A 22,786-nucleotide genomic window follows, 5' to 3' on the forward strand; every position below is an offset into this window, starting at 1 on the left:
GGAGTTGTTGAAACATACCATAGTAACTTCTGTGCAAATAACATGATAACTCAAACATTGCGGACCCGATAACTTATGTACCCCCGGTCCTGATGACTTGGTCGGCGAGGGTGGGGATGGGGCAAGTCGCTGAAACATGGCACGGTAACTTATGTGCAAATAACATGATAACTCATACATGGTACACCTGATAACTTATGTACCCGATCCTGATAAATATGGCGACTGTGGCGAGGGGTGGGGGTGGGGGGGACCCGGTAATTTCTATGTAAATAGCATGATAATAGAGACATACAAAGTTCATAACTCCCATAGAAACGCCACTGTAATTTTTGACCAGATTTTTTTTGTTGAAAAACATACACCCGGTAATTTCTGTGTAAAAAATATGATAATGTATACATCGCAGACATGATAACTAATATCTTACGTTTTAAACACCACGGTATCTTTCATCCAAGGGGGGGAGTTTTTGAAACATTTTCACCAGTAATTTCTATGTTAAATTACCATACTTCCCCATGCCTTAACCTTCTCGTACTGTAGTTACCAGCCTTATCATGGTATAGTTATCATGTTGCTCATACCATAGTTATCACGCTGGTCATGCCAAAGTTACCAAGCCAAACTTTTTTTCTTCTGATATGACAGAAATAAGAAAGGTTTAAATAACGTTGTTTATCTACAATAAACAATAACAACAGGTGGCTTAGTTGGTTATTAGGCTCAATAGCTATTGCATAGACCTGAGTTTGAATCCTCTTTCAAGCACCTTTATTTTCTTTTCATATTACGCAGCAAAAAACCAGAAAAAACCTCTAGCGATTTACTACGGTTTTTGAGAGAAGGAAAAAAAATCAGTGGAAAGCGAGCGTGAGAAGATAGCGCACCTATCGCTAACTATCGGGAGAAGTGGATCGGACTCGTGCGGATCTGTAACAAGTTAAACTAACCAGTTAGCATGGCAAAAATGTTGATGTCACAAACAAACATGATGTAGTTCTGTTTTCAGAATCTATTTGCTGCTGAATCTATTCCAATGTAACTGTCCAACTGAAAATTAATCAGAGCTAATTCAGCATATAGTGTTTATTAACTCCATATCGACTCACATGGAAATTTGCGATGTTTTAGCAAGCCCACTATTTTTCTAATTAACTGGACATAATCTAAAAACCAATATTGGGAAAGGGATGTTCTCCTGGTTAGGATACAGGGCTGCTAATTATCGTTGTTGCCCGACCTCAAACAAATGGATAATGATCACACCTCGGAACCTGCAACCTACAAACAGTGCTTGCTTTTTTGTAAAGTAGATCATCAAATTAACTACTACAGAAAAAAAACTAAGAACAATCACCTTGAACTATTGCAGGAAAGGTAAAAGCAGTCTTAAATTAACTACTATTATTTTTACTGATGTACTATTGTTCAGGCTGATTATGAACTACTACGGAAAAAACAAAGAACAATTGAACTGAACTATTACATGAAAGATAAAGCAGTCTCAAATCATTTGTTCTTTCCGAGTTGAAAAACTGCTTCTAGAGCAAATGGTAAAGCTGGCCATGAAAAGGAACACGCTAAAATGCCGACGAAAGTGAATCGATTTAAATAAATATAAAAATCTGTATGTGAACAATAAGGACGGGGTTAGTGCTTTTAAGCACCATATCGAGATCCTTTCTGCTCACAACAAATCATTTTTTACCTATCAATTCCAAAGAGTTTTTGAGATATTGTACACTAGAGAATTCTGGACCAGATTCCTTTATTAGGGATTGGCACATAATAGTCTATGAATGAAAGATAATGCTTAAAATTAAACGGTTGACAAGAAACCTGAGCATCCAACCCAATTCGATTCAGTCGGCACGTAACCACTAGAGAACCATCAGATCTGATAAAGAACATGTCTATGGAGCAGAATGCATGATACAAGGCAAGGTGCCTTTATGTGTCAGATCTGAAATGCAATGCACACAAAAATCAACAAGTAAATTTTCATCAAAGTAGTAATACATCCTCGCACAAAAGTTGTGCAAACAGTTGCATCCAAGAGTTATGATATATAAGGCATAGTTGCACAATCCTTTCCGATGAAATATTTATACATAAAAATGGCAAGAGAAATGTTGCATTGTTCACAACATGGTAAGAGTGACATGGCTTCTAATGTTAGAAATCAGTGGCCAAATGTTTTCAGCAAGAAACTTCTTGCTGACAAGGAGGTGATTTACTATTTTATTTGTTCCATTTGAAATTCACATTACAGAAGGGGGAAATAGAACAAAGAAAGTACAGGAAAAGATGCAGTGTCAAAATGAAATGCAGAGATAGATCAATTTTGTTCCAATATGCACAGTCTAAATAAGCACTTCCATTGCAGGCATAATCAGGGGAAAACAGGACAAAGAAAGGACAAGATAAGATGATGTATATGAATGGCCTCACCTACATGTTTTGTCGGTAGACCCTAACAACAAATTCTTGTGTACTTGTCCAAATGTGCTTTTACACTGAACACATAATTAACGCCCCACAATTGTAATATGACCCATCTTACTTTGCTTCCAAATATGTGGAAGAACAATTCTTTAAATAATACTCAATGGCACAGGAATGCAATAAGCAGAATTATAACCTTTCTGCAACAAGCAGCTATGTGTGTGGGCAGAACCTGCCTTTGCATGCCAATAGACTGATGCACCTGAAATATTTAGCGCCCTCTTAATCAGCTAATGGGCCCAGAAATATCCCAAATTGCATTGTAGCAATTGGTAACCAGTATAATAACATGGTGACCTACAAAATTAATGAGTTACTAAAATAAAGCAAATATTGACCTAACTATCAATGTTTAACATAGCAAAACATGGAGGGCAAATCAACACAAAATCAAATATATACATACCTCATCATAGCCCACGATTTTGTTCATTATGGCTGCAGGTGCTTTAATTACAGGTTACCAATAGGAAGTCCAAGAATAGCACGTAGATGTTGCTCGTATTGTGAAGAGTGCCATGTCTGGATTATATGGTGTCCACTAATGTGAACCCTAGGGGCTACTTCGTTCGATAAAACCTAGTGAAATTATCAATGAGAGAAAGATCCAACATCAACATAGGAGGATTCAATTATATTAGACATGCATAAATGTTCGAACAAACTGGATTGGCATTTGCAACAGATAGTCCGGCAACAAAAACACCAACACCTTCTAATGATTTGATAGTTTTTTTTCAGCCACATTGGTAGCTAACTTCTTCATTTTCTCAGGTATCTCAGCAGGAGCTTCAACGACATGACAGATGTTATCCCTGAATGTTCCAGATAAAGGCATCATATTTTGTGAATTAGGAAAATGTGGAAAGACATAAATAATAATAAGCAAGACCTGAAATAAATGTATCTTACTTATGAATGGTTTCAAGGACAGGATAACCGACTGTACAACCATCTCTGCACCTTGCCACAATCACAGAAAGCTATCCATGTAGATGACAAGAGGGTTCACATACCTGAAATAAACAACATGGTCATGTGTTTGAGAGATAATCAAAGCCCGCATATTGTTATTTGTTCGCATCATTCAACATATTTTACAATTGTTCTCCGCTGTTGTAAACTGAAGGTGTTGGGATTTCTTGGGTGCCAAATGTTTGTCGGGTTAAGGGAGGTGTAAACACAAGTAAGGGTGGGGAATGATACGGAACTGAAGATGCCCCCTCCCTCCCCCCGCGTCGCTCCCGCGAGCGACGGGGGGAAACCCTAGCCGCCGCCGCCCCTACCTTCCACTACTAGGGAAAAGCCTATACACAGAATCTTACCAGCAGCGCTCCTCAAAATACCACGCTACTGCTATTTAGCAGCAGCGCGTTTCACCAAAAACCGCTGCTGACAGGAAAATAGCAGTAGCGCGTCCACCACAAACCGCGCTACTGCTATAATTGCCATGACCTCGCCCCCCCCCCCCGCTAGTTATAGCAGTAGCGCTCTGTATAGAACAACGCTACTGCTATAGAAGTTAGCAGCAGCGCGCTTCTAGGAAAACCGCTACTGCTAAGATCAGCCCACAAGTTTAGTCCCACCTCGCTCCGTGAACAGGGTGTTTACCACCTTAAATTTGTTATTTTTGAAACTACCACAATCAGTTGGTCTTCACTGAACTCTATGTGTAAAATTTGTGGCCGCAATATGAGTCCTCTCCGGTTCCTACCGGAGGGGACTCATATTGACAATTCAGATTGTACAGAAAAAGATCATTGATGGCCAATGTATTTTTTGTATAGTTACACTTAGCAGTAGCGGTTTATATGCAAAGCGCTACTGCTATTCAGATTAGCTGTATACAACTATCCCTACCTTATCCCCACGTGCACGACCGGCCCTCACTCACACTGATCTCACTCTCGCCCGCGTGCCGATAACCGTCGTCGTGCATCGCCGCCGCCGCCGCCGCCTTCGTCCGTCTGCCGCCGAGGTACTCCCCTCCTTCCGTCCCTCCTCCCTCCTCCTCCATCCTCCCTCCGCCTGCGGCCGCCCCTCCCTCCTCCGCCGCCGCCCTACTCCCTCCGCCTGCGGCCGCCCCTCCTCCCTCCTCTGCCGGCAGCCCTCCTCCCACCACCCTCGACCTTGCCGCCCCTAGCTACCTCTCCGTCGCCCCCACCCCCTGCCACTAGTTAGTACTAGATTTAGTAGTAGTAGATGTTAATTTAGGGTTCATAGCTAGTACTAGATGTTGCTTAGTTAGTACTAGATTTTTAGTAGTAGTAGTAGTGGTAGTTGAACTACTTTAGTTGTAGTTGAACTAGTTGAACTAGTTGAATTAATAGAACTAATGTATTTTTAGTAAGATAATTAATATAACTAGTTGAACTACTTTATTTTTAGAAAGAACTAGTTTTTTCTATTTATAGTAAGTTTATATTTAGTAAGAACTAGTTGAATTAATAAAACTAGTTGAACATGTCATATTTGTTGTTATTTTTTAGTTTAAACAATTATTCGGGATGTATTAGTGATAACTTATATGGTTTCAGGTGACCACCGTCGTCCCCGTCACCGACCCCCTCCGACATCCCCGCCGTCGTCCCAGTCACCGACCCCCTCCGACATCGAGGTGAGACCAGCCAAATATCCTTGTATATCTTGTGTTGTTGCTGGTTGCCCAAGTGACCGTTCATGTTCAGTTTACATCTCCGAGTGGCCTATGTTTTGCTGGAGTGTTGATTAATTTCCGTTCCGGCAAATTTCAGGTGCTCGATATGTCCTTTTTTAGCAAAGGTCATGCCGGATTTTTTCGTGAATTTTGGCATGACTTGTGCTACAATATGTACAAGTTTAATCTGAATTATGATTGTAGGAAATGTCGTACTCGGACGACGACAGTCTCCCGGGGGAGTGTAGCTGGTGCCACGATGATCGAGGTATGTGCGACAGGTTCGTTCGGCTGGACGAAGATCGGCGCTTCAGCATTAAGCTCGAGGGACCTTCGATTGTGAAACGGTACGCAACAACGACAAATGTTTTTTTGTAATTAAGCATGACTTCAACTATTTCAACGTCTAATTTTCATATTTTACAATTCGACTAGCTTATCCCATGCCATGCAAGACGCTATGTCTTGGAGAGGATGTGTTTTGAAGACCATGAAAATTTCGAAACAAAGAAAATACACCTAAGGACCCATCATGATATGGATTTTGAAGTAAATCTGTGCAATGCTCAGAGCGTAACCATTTTGGTTGCCAAAATTGGGAAGCACTTTGCAAAATGTATGGTTTTTATGAGGGTATGATTGTCACCATGGATCTTGGTGATCCCGACATCGAGCAAGACAATATGGACATTTGGGTCCTTGTTGATACGCTTCCGATTGTACCGCTATGTGAGTTTCTCAAACATAGTTATTAACTAATTTATATTGTTTATTTCAAAATAGTTGATAGCTTATTTCCATTGACAGCTTATTTTGATTCTTCAAAGACTGTGCGGAAGATGGTAGATAAAACCCACTACACGGATGGCACCGAATTAACGTATAAGGAGAAAAATCATCTGATCGCATTTTGTACTCTTCTTGAGAATTACAATGACTATTATCAAACTCCTCCAAATTATGGTGAATACGTGCCACTAGTGCATGTGTTGAACCACGGTAACTTCTCTGAAGATACCCTGGTAAGATTTTTTACTATTATGACATCCGTGCATCTTTTGCATACTTCTAAAACTAGTACATCATTGCTAACTACGAAGTTATTATTATGTTTTTCAACAGAAACTCCCGATGGATTGTGTGCCTCATCTGATGTCTCTGCATAGTCGCCTCTCAGTTCTGAACATACTGCCAGGTAAATCTACGGAGCTCACCTGTGCATATCAGATTTCTAAAACCCGTGAACACATGTTCATCAAAGAATGGAAGAAATGTATGGACATTCGCAAGGAGGTTCTTGGAAGTAACATTCAGCGAAAGGCAAGAATTGGAGACAATCTAATCTCCATTCTCCATAATGGAGAGTCAGGGGCTATCTTGTTTTTTGCTATTTTACCTTAGAAAATGTAGTAGGTCTTAATCGAATGTAATAGGTCCTATGAGGTACAATATGTTTATTATGTGGTAATGTGTTAGAGTTGATAATGATGATCTTGAGGAGGTGTTATGTGATGTCAATGATGAAAACGATGATCTTGAGGAGGTGTTATATGACAATGATGTATTATGATGATAAGTTGTTAATGATATGATGATGATGATGATATTATTATATCATTGGGTGAAAGAACCGCGGATTAGTTTCAAGTGGATGGACATCCACTTGAAACTAGTCCACGGTTGTTTCACCCCATGATGTAATAACTCATTATGATGTAAAAACAATCTCTAAATTCCTGTTGTATGAAAACTTGTGTAAAGGTGTATGAATACAACATGAAATAAAAAAGAAATAAAATACTAAATAATAGTAGTAGCACGGGAAAGGAGAAGCGCTACTACTAATTACCAGTAGCGCTGTTCTGAAGAAGCGCTACTACTAAGTCAATTTAGCAGTAGCGTGGGTCTAGGCACGCTATTGCTAAGCATTAGCTGTAGCGCCTTATCAGTAGCGCTCCTGCCCACACTACTGATAGGCCTAAAACCCGCGCTGCTGCTAGGATTTTCCCTAGTAGTGTTCAACTCCTCCTCCTCTCTCCTCGCCGCCGCCGGAGCTCGTCGGCGGGCAAAGCCCGGCCGGCAGCGTCGGCGGCGGGGCCTCCTCTCCTCTCCGAGCGGTGGTGGGCGGCACGGGACGGCTCCTTTGTTCCGGGATGCGGTGCTTTGTGGGGCACAACGGCGCTGGTGGTTGTTGCTCCGGCGTGAAGGGCTGCGTGTGTTGTCGGCGGTGTTGCTTGTCGTGGTGGCCGAGGCGGCGCGGACCTGACTGCAATGGGGCTCCAAATCGGCCTTCACATCTGGCGGCTCCTTCTTGGCAGGCGGCGCGGGGGGCTGGCCATGACCTCGCGAGGTCGTGGCTCGGGGCATGGTCCGCGACAGCGTGCGGCCTGCTCCTGCAGCGGTGCGGCGGTGTGGTTCATCGGTGGCTGGGCGCTTTGGAGGCCCTCTTTGGCTGCAGGATTCGGACGGTCCGGCGACCCTCGCCATGGTGGATGGGGTGGCCGCTGCTGCGCCGCGTCGGGCTGGATGGAGGCCATGGCGGGGCGTCAGGGGTGACGTTTGGGAAGGTTGCAGGAGGGACGGGTGTGGGCTCTCTACCCGTCACCGGTGCAGGGGGCGCCAGTCCGGAAATGCTCCTCTCCTCTCCTCCCCATTTCCCCTGCCTAGTGCTTCCGGGTTCGTGGTGTTCGGGACAGGCTGGTCACCGGTGGCTCTGTCCGTGCTAGGGATTGGTTGGTCATTTCCAAGCCTGTTCGGGATGCAGGGCGGCGGCCTTGGTGGTGGGAGTGGCGTGCTCGTGGGCGGAGCTCGCGGCTCAGGTGCAGGCTAGTCTCCATGGTCGCGTGGGCGGCATGGCGGCTGGTGCTTGTCGATCAGTGGCAGTGATGCGGCTCTGTCCCCAGGACTGTCCGTAACCAGTTCAGAGGCGGAGTTGTTGACCTGGATGAAAATCCTGCCTCGCATGTCCAGGCCGACGGAGGCGGTGCCTGAGGACGTCGGCATCTTCTTGAAGACTCCGTTGCGGTTGCTCCATGTCCTCCAAGGTACCCTGGATGAAAATCTTGATCCTCTGGATCGGGTGGTGGCGGCACTCTGGTGGCGTATCCTTCTTGAAGGCACCGCCTTGGGTCCATGGATCGATGGCTTGCAACTTGTTCTCTTGGCTTGTTCCCGGTTGAGTTCTCCCTCGACTTCCTAGTGTGCCTAGTGTGTATCTTTGTTGTCTTGGAATTGTTTGGGGGAGTGTTGGCTGCGTCTTAGCACCTATGTATCTTGCCTTGGGTGCGTGTCGTGTTGTGTGTTGTATCGCTCGTTGTAAGTGGTTGGTGCTTTATATATAAAGCGGGGCGAAAGCCTTTTTCGGTAAACAAGTAAGAAAAGGAAAATGGATTTGGCAAAAATCTATATAGGATCTCTGTTGTTCCTGCAGCACGCATCCATCTCAACATCGATCTTCTTCATGCCATCGAAGATGAGGAGGAGAGTGGCGACCGCTTGGCCAGCGAGCCAGCCATCGTGATCCAACCGTGCTAGATCCCATCAAAGACACATCAAATATCAAGAGAGGGAGGGAGGAAGGGGAGTGGGAACAACAATCTGAGTATACCTAGGAATGAGCGAACTGTTGCTTCCTGTCATCAAGCCGCTATTGCTTCCCACAGGCGTCCTCGCCCATCTCCGCGTCCTGTGCGGTGAGTGGCTAGGCGATGGCGACGACGTCATGGAGGGCTCGAAGGCGAGGGCGACAACGTCGTGGACCGCTCCACCTCCTGGTTATTCTCTGCCCCACAAGCGAAGGGCGAGTCGATAGCCTCGCGGACGGCTCGGCTTCCTCGTCCATCTCTCTGTCGCCCGTGCTGGTGAACTACTTCTGCCGCCAGGAAGAGGAGCGGAGTGTGAAGAGGCGAGAAGCCAGAAGGAACAACGGGGAAAGCAGAGCAACGAGAGAAGGGGCGGATGAGGCATACCCACCGGTCCAGATTTGGTCCTCCGATGCCTTGGCTGAGTCGAGCGGCCCCATCTCCCATCTACCATATCCTCGTCGCTGGAGGTTGGCTAGGAGAGAGCTGCCTTAGATCAATGCGACGTGGAAGGTGAAGGAAATATGCCCTAGAGGCAATATTAAAGTTATTATTTATTTCCTCATATCATGATAAATGTTTATTATTCATGCTAGAATTGTATTAACCAGAAACATGATACATGTGTGAATACATAGACAAACATATAGTCACTAGTATGCCTCTACTTGACTAGCTCATTAATTAAAGATGGTTGTGTTTCCTAACCATAGACATGTGTTGTCATTTGATTAATGGGATCACATCATTAGGAGAATGATGTGATTGACATGACCCATTCCGTTAGCCTAGCAATTGATCGTTTAGTATATTGCTATTGCTTTCTTCATGACCTATACATGTTCCTGTAACTATGAGAATTATGCAACTCCCGTTTACCGGAGGAACACTTTGGGTACTACCAAACGTCACAACGTAACTGGGTGATTATAAAGGAGTACTATAGGTGTCTCCGAAGGTACATGTTGAGTTGGCGTATTTCGAGATTAGGTTTTGTCACACCGATTGTCGGAGAGGTATCTCTGGGCCCTCTCGGTAATGCACATCATTATAAGCCTTGCAAGCAATGTGAGCAAATGAGTTGGTTACGGGATGATGCATTACGGAATGAGTAAAGAGACTTCCGGTAACGAGATTGAACTAGGTATTGGATACCGACGATCAAATCTCGGGCAAGTAACATACCGATGACAAAGGGAACAACGTATGTTGTTATGCGGTTTGACCGATAAAGATCTTCGTAGAATATGTAGGAACCAATATGGGCATCCAGGTTCCGCTATTGGTTATTGACCGAGAATAGTTCTAGGTCATGTCTACATAGTTCTCGAACCCGTAGGGTCCGCACGCTTAACGTTACAATGACAGTTTTATTATGAGTTTATAAGTTTTGATGTACCGAAGTTTGTTCGGAGTCCCGGATGTGATCACGGACATAACGAGGAGTCTCGAAATGGTCGAGACATAAAGATCGATATATTGGAAGCCTATATTTGGACATCGGAATTGTTCCGGGTGAAATCGGCATTTTACCGGAGTACCGGGAGGTTACCGGACCCCCCCGGGGGGTTATTGGGCCTACATGGGCCTCGAGGGAGAAGAGGGAAGGAGGCAGGAGGGGGCCGCGCGCCCTCCCCTTCCTAGTCCGAATAGGACAAGGGAAGGGGGGAGGCGCCCCCCCTTTCCTTCCCCTCTTCCTCCTCTTTCCCCCCTTCTCCTATTCCAACTAGGAAAGAAGGGAGTCCTACTCCCGGTGGGAGTAGGACTCCCCCCTTGGCGCGCCCTCCTCCTCCCCCCTGGCTCCTTTATATACGGGGGCGGGGGGCAACCCATAGACACACAAGTTGATCTACGGATCGTTCCTTAGCCGTGTGCGGTGCCCCCCTCCACCATATTCCACCTCGGTCATATCGTCGCGGAGTTTAGGCGAAGCCCTGCGCCGGTAGAGCATCATCATCGTCACCACGCCGTCGTGCTGACAGAACTCATCCCCGAAGCTTTGCTAGATCGGAGCCCAGGGATCGTCATCGAGCTGAACGTGTGCTGAACTCGGAGGTGCCGTATGTTCGGTGCTTGGATCGGTCGGATCGTGAAGACGTACGACTACATCAACCGCGTTGTGCTAACGCTTTCGCTTATGGTCTACGAGGGTACGTGGACAACACTCTCCTCTCTCGTTGCTATGCCATCACCATGATCTTGCGTGTACGTAGGAATTTTTTTGAAATTACTACGTTCCCCAACAGTGGCATCCGAGCCTAGGTTTTATGCGTTGATGTTATATGCACGAGTAGAACACAAGTGAGTTTTGGGCGATACAAGTCATACTGCTTACCAGCATGTCATACTTTGGTTCGGCGGTATCGTGAGATGAAGCGGCCCGGACCGACATTACGCGTACGCTTACGCGAGACTGGTTTCACCATTACGAGCACTCGTGCTTAAAGGTGGCTGGCGGGTGTCTGTCTCTCTCACTTTAGCTGAATCGAGTGTGGCTACGCCCGGTCCTTGCGAAGGTTAAAACAGCACCAACTTGACGAACTATCATTGTGGTTTTTATGCGTAGGTAAGAACGGTTCTTGCTAAAGCTCGTAGCAGCCACGTAAAATTTGCAACAACAAAGTAGAGGACGTCTAACTTGTTTTTGTAGGGCATGTTGTGATGTGATATGGTCAAGACGTGATGCTATATTTTATTGTATGAGATGATCATGTTTTGTAACCGAAGTTATCGGCAACTGGCAGGAGCCATATGGTTGTCACTTTATTGTATGAAATGCAAACGCCCTGTAATTGCTTTACTTTATCTATAAGCGGTAGCGATAGTCGTAGAAGCAATAGATGGCGTAACGAAAATGATGCTACGATGGAGATCAAGGTGTCGCGCCGGTGACGATGGTGATCACGACGGTGCTTCGAAGATGGAGATCACAAGCGCAAGATGATGATGGCCATATCATATCACTTATATTGATTGCATGTGATGTTTATCCTTTATGCATCTTATCTTGCTTTGATTGACGGTAGCATTTTAAGATGATCTCTCACTAATAATCAAGAAGTGTTCTCCCTGAGTATGCACCGTTGCGAAAGTTCTTCGTGCTGAGACACCACGTGATGATCGTGTGTGATAGGCTCTACGTTCAAATACAACGGGTGCAAAACAGTTGCACACGCGGAATACTCAGGTCATACTTGACGAGACTAGCATATGCAGATATGGCCTCAGAACACGGAGACCGAAAGGTCGAACGTGAATCATATAGTAGATATGATCAACATAGTGATGTTCACCATTGAAACTACTCCATCTCACGTGATGATCGGACATGGTTTAGTTGATTTGGATCACGTGATCACTTAGATGACTAGAGAGATGTCTGTCTAAGTGGGAGTTCTTAAGTAATATGATTAATTGAACTTAAATTTATGATGAACTTAGTACCTGATAGTATTTTGCTTGTCTATGTTTGTTTGTAGATAGATGGCTCGTGCTGTTGTTCCGTTGAATTTTAATGCGTTCCTTGAGAAAGCAAAGTTGAATGATGATGGTAGCAATTACACGAACTGGGTCCGTAACCTGAGGATTATCCTTATTGCTGCACAGAAAAGTTACGTCCTGGAAGCACCGCTGGGTGCCAGGCCTGTTGCTGATGCAACTGACGACGTTAAGAACGTCTGGCAGAGCAAAGCTGATGACTACTCGATAGTTCAGTGTGCCATGCTTTACGGCTTAGAACTGGGTCTTCAACGACGTTTTGAACGTCATGGAGCATATGAGATGTTCCAGGAGTTGAAGTTAATATTTCAAGCAAATGCCCGGATTGAGAGATATGAAGTCTCCAATAAGTTCTATAGCTGCAAGATGGAGGAGAATAGTTCTATCAGTGAACATATACTCAAAATGTCTGGGTATAATAATCACTTGATTCAACTGGGAGTTAATCTTCCTGATGATAGTGTCATTGACAGAATTCTTCAATCACTTCCACCAAGCTACAAGAGCTTCGTGATGAACTATAATATGCAAGGGAGGAACACGACTATTCCCGAGCTCTTCGCGATGCTAAAAGCCGCGGAGGTAGAAATCAAGAAGGAGCATCAAGTGTTGATGGTTAACAAGACCACCAGTTTCAAGAAAAAGGGCAAAGAGAAGAAGAAGGGGAACTTCAAAAAGAACAACAAGCAAGTTACTGCTCAAGAGAAGAAACCCAAGTCTGGACCTAAGCCTGAAACTGAGTGCTTCTACTGCAAGCAGACTGGACACTGGAAGCGGAACTGCCCCAAGTATTTGGCGGATAAGAAGGATGGCAAAGTGAACAAAGGTATATGTGGTATACATGTTATTGATGTGTACCTTACTAATGCTCACAGTAGCACCTGGGTATTTGATACTGGTTCTGTTGCTAATATTTGCAACTCGAAACAGGGACTACGGATTAAGCGAAGATTGGCTAAGGACGAGGTGACGATGCACGTGGGAAATGGTTCCAAAGTCGATGCGATCGCGGTCGGCACGCTACCTCTACATCTACCATCGGGATTAGTTTTAGACCTAAATAATTGTTATTTGGTGCCAGCGTTGAGCATGAACATTATATCTGGATCTTGTTTGATGCGAGACGGTTATTCATTTAAATCAGAGAATAATGGTTGTTCTATTTATATGAGTAATATCTTTTATGGTCATGCACCCTTGAAAAGTGGTCTATTTTTATTGAATCTCGATAGTAGTGATACACATATTCATAGTGTTGAAACCAAAAGATGCAGAGTTGATAACGATAGTGCAACTTATTTGTGGCACTGTCCTTTAGGTCATATCGGTGTAAAGCGCATGAAGAAACTCCATACTGATGGGCTTTTGGAATCACTTGATTATGAATCACTTGGTACTTGCGAACCGTGCCTCATGGGCAAGATGACTAAAACGCCGTTCTCCGGAACTATGGAGCGAGCAACTGATTTGTTGGAAATCATACATACTAATGTTTGTGGTCCAATGAATGTTGAGGCTCGCGGCGGGTATCATTATTTTCTCACCTTCATAGATGATTTGAGCAGATATGGGTATATCTACTTGATGAAACACAAGTCTGAAACATTTGAAAAGTTCAAAGAATTTCAGAGTGAAGTGGAAAATCATTGTAACAAGAAAATAAAATTTCTATGATCTGATCGTGGAGGAGAATATTTGAGTTACGAGTTTGGTCTACACTTGAAACAATGCGGAATAGTTTCGCAACTCACGCCACCCGGAACACCACAATGAAATGGTGTGTCCGAACGTCGTAATCGTACTTTACTAGATATGGTGTGATCTATGATGTCTCTCACTGATTTACCGCTATCGTTTTGGGGTTATGCTTTAGAGACGGCCGCATTCACGTTAAATAGGGCACCATCAAAATCCGTTGAGACAACGCCTTATGAACTGTGGTTTGGCAAGAAACCAAAGTTGTCGTTTCTTAAAGTTTGGGGCTGCGATGCTTATGTGAAGAAACTTCAACCAGATAAGCTCGAACCCAAATCGGAGAAATGTGTCTTCATAGGATACCCAAAAGAGACTATTGGGTACACCTTCTATCACAGATCTGAGGGCAAGATTTTCGTTGCTAAAATCGGATCCTTTCTAGAGAAGGAGTTTCTCTCGAAAGAAGTGAGTGGGAGGAAAGTAGAACTTGATGAGATAACTGTATCTACTCCCTTATTGGAAAGTAGTTCATCGCAAGAACAGGTTCCTGTGACAACTACACCAATTAGTGAGGAAGCTAATGATATTGATCATGAAACTTCAGATCAAGTTTCTACTGAACCTCGTAGGTCTACCAGAGTAAGATCCGCACCAGAGTGGTACGGTAATCCAATTCTGGAAGTCATGTTGCTTGACCATGATGAACCTACGAACTATGAGGAAGCGATGATGATCCCAGATTCCGCAAAATGGCTAGAGGCCATGAAATCTGAGATGGGATCCATGTATGAAAACAAAGTATGGACTTTGGTTGACTTGCCCGATGATCGACAAGCAATTGAGAATAAATGGATCTTTAAGAAGAAGACTGACGCTGATGGTAATGTAACTGTCTATAAAGCTCGACTTGTTGCGAAAGGTTTTCTACAAGTTCAAGGAGTTGACTACGATGAGACTTTCTCACCCGTAGCGATGCTTAAGTCTGTCCGAATCATGTTAGCTATTGCTGCATTTCATGATTATGAAATTTGGCAAATGGATGTCAAAACTGCATTCTTGAATGGATTTCTGGAAGAAGAGTTGTATATGATGCAGCCAGAAGGTTTTGTTGATCCAAAAGGTGCTAACAAAGTGTGCAAGCTCCAGCGTTCCATTTATGGACTGGTGCAAGCATCTCGGAGTTGGAATAAACGCTTTGATAGTGTGATCAAAGCATATGGTTTTATACAGACTTTTGGAGAAGTCTGTATTTGAAATAAAGTGAGTGGGAGCCCTGTAGCATTTCTGATATTATATGTAGATGACATATTATTAATTGGAAATGATATAGAATTTCTGGATAGCATAAAGGGATACTTGAATAAAAGTTTTTCAATGAAAGACCTCGGTGAAGCTGCTTACATATTGGGCATCAAGATCTATAGAGATAGATCAAGACGCTTAATAGGACTTTCACAAAGCACATACCTTGATAAAATTTTGAAAAAGTTCAAAATGGATCAGGCAAAGAAAGGGTTCTTGCCCGTACTACAAGGTGTGAAGTTGAGTCAAACTCAATGCCCGACCACAGCAGAAGATAGAGAGAAAATGAAAGATGTTCCCTATGCTTCAGCCATAGGCTCTATCATGTATGCAATGCTGTGTACCAGACCTGACGTATGCTTAGCAATAAGCTTGGCAGGAAGGTACCAAAGTAATCCAGGAGTGTATCACTGGACAGCGGTCAAGAACATCCTGAAATACCTGAAAAGGACTAAGGATATGTTTCTCGTATATGGAGGTGACAAAGAGCTAGTCGTAAATGGTTACGTCGATGCAAGCTTTGACACTGATCTGGACGATTCTAAATCGCAAACCGGATACATGTTTTTATTAAACGGTGGAGCTGTAAGTTGGTGCAGTTCTAAACAAAGCGTCGTGGCGGGATCTACATGTGAAGCGGAGTACATAGCTGCTTCGGAAGCAGCAAATGAAGGAGTCTGGATGAAGGAGTTCATTTCTGATCTAGGTGTCATACCTAGTGCATCGGGACCAATGAAAATCTTCTGTGACAATACTGGCGCAATTGCCTTGGCAAAGGAATCCAGATTTCACAAGAGGACCAAGCACATCAAGAGACGCTTCAATTCCTTTCGGGACCAAGTCCAAGTGGGAGACATAGAGATTTGCAAGATACATACGAATCTGAATGTTGCAGACCCGTTGACTAAGCCACTCTCACGAGCAAAACATGATCAACACCAAGACTCCATGGGTGTTAGAATCATTACTATGTAATCTAGATTATTGACTCTAGTGCAAGTGGGAGACTGAAGGAAATATGCCCTAGAGGCAATAATAAAGTTATTATTTATTTCCTCATATCATGATAAATGTTTATTGTTCATGCTAGAATTGTATTAACCGGAAACATGATACACGTGTGAATACATAGACAAACATATAGTCACTAGTATGCCTCTACTTGACTAGCTCATTAATCAAAGATGGTTGTGTTTCCTAACCATAGACATGTGTTGTCATTTGATTAATGGGATCACATCATTAGGAGAATGATGTGATTGACATGACCCATTCCGTTAGCCTAGCAATTGATCGTTTAGTATATTGCTATTGCTTTCTTCATGACTTATACATGTTCCTGTAATTATGAGAATTATGCAACTCCCGTTTACCGGAGGAACACTTTGGGTACTACCAAACGTCACAACGTAACTGGGTGATTATAAAGGAGTACTACAGGTGTCTCCGAAGGTACATGTTGAGTTGGCGTATTTCGAGATTAGGTTTTGTCACACCGATTGTCAGAGAGGTATCTCTGGGCCCTCTCGGTAATGCACATCATTATAAGCCTTGCAAGCAATGTGACCAAATGAGTTGGTTACGGGATGATGCATTACGGAACGAGTAAAGAGACTTGCCGGTAACAAGATTGAACTAGGTATTGGATACCGACGATCAAATCTCGGGCAAGTAACATACCGATGACAAAGGGAACAACGTATGTTGTTATGCAGTTTGACCAATAAAGATCTTCGTAGAATATGTAGGAACCAATATGGGCATCTAGGTTCCGCTATTGGTTATTGACCGAGAATAGTTCTAGGTCATGTCTACATAGTTCTCGAACCCGTAGGGTCCGCATGCTTAACGTTATGATGACAGTTTTATTATGAGTTTATAAGTTTTGATGTACCGAAGTTTGTTCGGAGTCCCAGATGTGATCACGGACGTAATGAGGAGTCTCGAAATGGTCGAGACATAAAGATCGATATATTGGAAGCCTATATTTGGACATCGGAATCGTTCCGGGTGAAATCGGCATTTTACCGGAGTACCGGGAGGTTACCGGAACCCCCCGGGGGGTTATTGGGCCTACATGGGCCTCGAGGGAGAAGAGGGAAGGAGGCAGGAGGGGGCCGCGCCCCCCTCCCCTTCCTAGTCCAAATAGGACAAGGGAAGGGGGGTGGCGCCCCCCTTTCCTTCCCCTCTTCCTCCTCTTTCCCCCTTCTCCTATTCCAACTAGGAAAGAAGGGAGTCCTACTCCCGGTGGGAGTAGGACTCCCCCCTTGGCGCGCCTCCTTGGCCGGCCGCCTCCTCCCCCCTGGCTCCTTTATATACGGGGGCGGGGGGCAACCCATAGACACACAAGTTGATCTACGGATCGTTCCTTAGCCGTGTGCGGTGCCCCCTCCACCATATTCCACATCGGTCATATCGTCGTGGAGTTTAGGCGAAGCCCTGTGCCGGTAGAGCATCATCATCGTCACCACACCATCGTGCTGACGGAACTCATCCCCGAAGCTTTGCTGGATCGGAGCCCGAGGATCGTCATCAAGCTGAACGTGTGCTGAACTCGGAGGTGCCGTACGTTCGGTGCTTGGATCGGTCGGATCGTGAAGACGTACGACTACATCAACCACGTTGTGCTAACGCTTCCGCTTACGGTCTACGAGGGTACGTGGACAACACTCTTCCCTCTCGTTGCTATGCCATCACCATGATCTTGCGTGTACGTAGGAAATTTTTTGAAATTACTACGTTCCCCAACAGAAGGAGGCATCCATGCAGCACCGGGGCCGCGCAGGTCGCAGCCGCCCAGGCCGTGCACCACCGCCTGCTGGTTCTCCAGATCGCACCCGGCCACAGCGCCACCATATTGGCACGTCATAGGAGTGGACATGGCAGCCGCCATGGGCAGAGCATAGCGAAGACGGCGGGGTGTAGAGGAACCAACGTCATGGAGACGCGGGCAGAGTAGGGAGGGCAGAGTAGGCCGGGCTGAGGCGCGGGCGGAGCTGGGCGGGACGGCGGGTTCAGTGGCGGGCGTAGGCGGTGATTTTGGGAGAGAGGAGAGGAGAAGGCTGCGTGTGGACGAAGAGAAAAGGAATGGATTCTGACGCGACCCCCCGATTGCCTTTTTTCTCGCCCACCCATTCACCAACGCGTTTCTTTTGTCGTACCTGTGATGACGTGGAGCGAGCGAGCGAGCGCCATTTGCGCGACCGTTAATGGGCTTGACTTATGATTTCAACTACAATTTTAGCTATGGGATTTTTGGTTTGAATGTGACCCCACGTGCAGAGGATGCTTCGCTTGTGACGACTTCTGCAGTCAGGCGGTCGACAAACACATGTGTGTCCTTGATGCAGGACAAGGCCACATTTCCGAAGCCCGCCATCCATTTTTGCCAAGAAGGCTACCGATATGTGGGCCAAGATAGTGTTTGACGGTAGGGAGACACTATGAGATGGCAACTAGTTCAGTTTTACAGAGTGCGTCCACCTCGACCGACTTGTAGTCATCCCATGCCCTCTCCCACAACTTTCTCTCTGTGCATTCTCTTCGGTCTTGCTGGGGAAAGGTCCGTCAAGAGGGCTGGCGACATGGACGATTGGGGTAAGGGTGGCGACCACAGGGAAGGGGGATGATAGGTGAGGACTGGCGCTAGCAATAGGGGCAGATGAGTGCGGAGTGGCGACAGCGGGGTGGCCTGGTTCATATACCCGCAAATTTGGTGCTTCGGCGGGAATACGTTGGATTTGGCGCGCACGGGTGGGAATGGGTGCGAAACGCATTAACCATCATTAATGGACACTCTTCCCAATGTGAAAGTGGATGTGCTAATGGCAAGGGGAAGTGGCAATTGTATAGGCGATAATCTCTAATGTATCTATAATTTTTTATTGTATTATTTTGTTACATTATCATTTTTGTATGCTTTACATGCCATTTCATATTATTTTTCTGAACTAACCTATTAATTTAGTGCCTAGTGTTAGTTCATGTTTTCTTTGCATGTTTTTTGTTTTAGAAGAAAACTGTACCACAGAAGCCCAAACATGATGAAACCTTACAGTGATTTTTCCTGGAACATAAGAGACACTAGAAGCTTCGGGGGAGGACGAGAAGAACCATGAGGGCTCCACAAGCCAGGGTGGTGCGCACAGGGGGTAGGCGCGCTCCCCTGACTTGTGGGTTCCTCATAGCTCATTTTGACCTAATTCTTGGCCTATAAATTCACATATATTCTGAGACCCTCGGAGCAAGACCCGAAACAATTTTATCGATGTCGGAGGGGGAGGAGTCTATCTTCATCAACCTAGCTTCCTCCATGATGATGTGTGAGTAGTTCCTTGAGGACCTATGGGTCCATGGTAGTATCTATATGGCTTTCTCTTTCTCTCTCTCTTTTGATCTTCAATGCAATGATCTTCTCTAAGGCCAATCCATGTAATCTTTAGGGGGTAGTAGCACCTTCGATGCTTGGTTCCAGCTCTAGGTGGTGCCAATTGAAGGAAATATGCCCTAGAGGCAATAATAAAGTTATTATTTATTTCCTTATTTCATGATAAATGTTTATTATTCATGCTAAAATTTTATTAACCGGAAACTTAGTACATGTGTGAATACATAGACAAACAAAGTGTCACTAGTATGCCTCTACTTGACTAGCTCATTGAATCAAAGATGGTTAAGTTTCCTAGCCATAGACATGAGTTGTCATTTGATTAACGGGATGACATCATTGGAGAATGGTGTGATTGACTTGACCCATTCCGTTAGCTTAGCACTTGATCGTTTAGTATGTTGCTATTGCTTTCTTCATGACTTATACATGTTCCAATGACTATGAGATTATGCAACTCCCGAATACCGGAGGGACACTTTGTGTGCTACCAAACATCACAACGTAACTGGGTGATTATAAAGGTGCTCTACAGGTGTCTCCGATGGTACTTGTTGAGTTGGCATAGATCAAGATTAGAATTTGTCACTCCGATTGTCGGAGAGGTATCTCTGGGCCCTCTCGGTAATGCACATCACTATAAGCCTTGCAAGCAATGTGACTAATGAGTTAGTTGCGGGATGATGTATTACAGAACGAGTAAAGAGACTTGCCGGTAACAAGATTGAGCTAGGTATTGAGATACCGACGATGGAATCTCGGGCAAGTAACATACCGATGACAAAGGGAACAACGTATGTTGTTATGCGGTTTGACCGATAAAGATATTCATAGAATATGTAGGAGCCAATATGAGCATCCAGGTTCCGCTATTGGTTATTGACCGGAGACATGTCTCGGTCATGTCTACATAGTTCTCGAACCCGTAGGGTCCGCACGCTTAACATTCAGTGACGATCAGTATTATGAGTTTATGTGTTTTGATGTATCGAAGGTAGTTCGGAGTCCCGGATATGATCACGGACATGACGAGGAGTCTCGAAATGGTCGAGACATAAAGACCGATATATTGGATGACTATGTTTGGACTTCGGAAGTGTTCCGGGCAAGTTCGGGCATATACCGGAGTACCGGGGGGCTACCGGAACCCCCCGGGGAGTATAATGGGCCTTATGGGCCTTAATGGAGAAGAGGAGGGGCGGCCAAGGCAGGGCTGCGCGCCCCCTCTCCCTCTAGCCCAAATTGGACAAGGAGGGGGGCGCCCCCTTTCCTTCCCTCCTCTCTCCTCCTTCCCCCTTCTCCTACTCCTACTAGGAAAGGAGGAGTCCTACTCCTGGTGGGAGTAGGACTCCCCCCTTGGTGCGCCCTCCTGCTGGCCGGCCGCCTCCCCCTAGCTCCTCTATATACGGGGGTGGGGGGGGGCACCCCAAGACACACAAGTTGATCATTGATCTTTTAGCCATGTGCGGTGCCCCCCTCTACCATAATCCACCTCGGTCATATTGTAGCGATGCTTAGGCGAAGGCCTGCGTCGGTAGCTTCATCAACACCATCATCATGCTGTCGTGCTGACGGAACTCTCCCTCGAAGCTCTACTGGACCGTGAGTTCGTGGGACGTCACCGAGTTGAACGTGTGAAGATCGCGGAGGTGCCATACGTTTGGTACTTGGATCGGCCGATCGTGAAGACGTACAACTACATCAACCGCGTTGTCATAACGCTTCCGCTTACGGTCTACGAGGGTACATGGACGACACTCTTCCCTCTCGTTGCTATGCATCACCATGATCTTGCGTGTGCATAGGATTTTTTTTGAAATTACTACGTTCCCCAACAGTGGCATCCGAGCCAGGTTTATCGTAGATGTTATATGCACGTGTAGAACACAAGTGAGTTGTGGGCGATACAAGTCATAGTGCTTACCAGCATGTCATACTTTGATTTGGCGGTATTATTGGATGAAGCGGCCCGGACCGACATTACGCGTACGCTTACGCGAGACTGGTTCTACCGACGTGCTTTGCACACAGGTGGCTGGCGGGTGTTAGTTTCTCCAACTTTAGTTGAATCGAGTGTGGCTACGTCCGGTCCTTGTGAAGGTTAAAACAACATTAACTTGATGAAATATCGTTGTGTTTTTGATGCGTAGGTAAGAACGGTTCTTGCTCAGCCCATAGCAGCCACGTAAAACTTGCAACAACAAAGTAGAGGACGTCTAACTTGTTTTTGCAGGGCATGTTGTGATGTGATATGGTCAAGACATGATGCTAAATTTTATTGTATGAGATGATCATGTTTTGTAATAGAGTTATCGGCAACTGGCAGGAGCCATATGGTTGTCGCTTTATTGTATGCAATGCAATCGCCCTGTAATTGTTTTTACTTTATCACTAAGCAGTAGCGATAGTCGTAGAAACAATAGTTGGCGAGACGACAATGATGCTATGATGGAGATCAAGGTGTCGCGCCGGTGACGATGGTGATCATGACGGTGCTTTGGAGATGGAGATCAAAGGCACAAGATGATGATGGCCATATCATATCACTTATATTGATTGCATGTGATGTTTATCTTTTATGCATCTTATTTTGCTTTGATTGACAGTAGCATTATAAGATGATCTCTCACTAAATTTCAGGTATAAGTGTTCTCCCTGAGTATGCACCGTTGCCAATGTTCGTCGTGCCGAGACACCACGTGATGATCGGGTGTGATAAGCTCAACGTTCACCTACAACGGGTGCAAGCCAGTTTTGCACACCCAGAAATACTCGGGTTAAACTTGACAAGCCTAGCATATGCAGATATGGCCTCAGAACACTGAGACCGAAAGGTCGTGCGTGAATCATATAGTAGATATGATCAACATAGTGATGTTCACCATTGAAAACTACTCCATTTCATGTGATGATCGGAACTGGTTTAGTTGATTTGGATCACGTGATCACTTAGATGATTAGAGGGATGTCTGTCTAAGTGGGAGTTCTTAAGTAATTTGATTAATTGAACTTTAATTTATCATGAACTTAGTCCTGATAGTATTTTGCAAATAATGCTGTAGATCAATAGCTCATGTTGTTGCTTCCCTATGTTTTATATGTGTTCCTAGAGAAAACTAAGTTGAAAGATGATAGTAGCGATGATGCGGACTAGGTCCG

The sequence above is a fragment of the Triticum dicoccoides genome, chromosome 7B (assembly GCF_002162155.2).
Source record: "Triticum dicoccoides isolate Atlit2015 ecotype Zavitan chromosome 7B, WEW_v2.0, whole genome shotgun sequence".
Taxonomy (NCBI): domain Eukaryota; kingdom Viridiplantae; phylum Streptophyta; class Magnoliopsida; order Poales; family Poaceae; genus Triticum; species Triticum dicoccoides.